The sequence below is a fragment of the Ursus maritimus genome, unplaced genomic scaffold, assembly GCF_017311325.1.
Source record: "Ursus maritimus isolate PB19 unplaced genomic scaffold, ASM1731132v1 scaffold_17, whole genome shotgun sequence".
Taxonomy (NCBI): Eukaryota; Metazoa; Chordata; class Mammalia; order Carnivora; family Ursidae; genus Ursus; species Ursus maritimus.
The window spans coordinates 58,586,212-58,586,550 of NW_024424119.1; positions in this window are offsets into that span (position 1 = coordinate 58,586,212).

Below are 339 nucleotides of genomic sequence, written 5' to 3' on the forward strand. Positions count from 1 at the left end.
CATCTGCCCAGTGAATGGCACTGATTACACAGACGCTCCAAAGTTCCGCTTTCTGCAGGAGCGCCGCCCTGCCTTTATTTCTCGGCCTCCACCGCTGCGGCCCCGCCAGCCTCGCCACAGCAGACCACAGCTGCCACCCAAACCCAAAATAAGCCGCCGGGCGCCTGACACGGACACGTGCGACACGCCACCCCCCCCCCGCCCCCGCCGCCTAGCAGGGGAAGAAGTCGGGGAAGATACTGTCCACCTCCTCCCGCAGGGCCAGGCTAGGGCAGCCTGTGTCCGAGCCCCATGGCTCCAGGGGGCCGTCCGGGAGCTCCTGGGAGCCGGGCTCGGGGT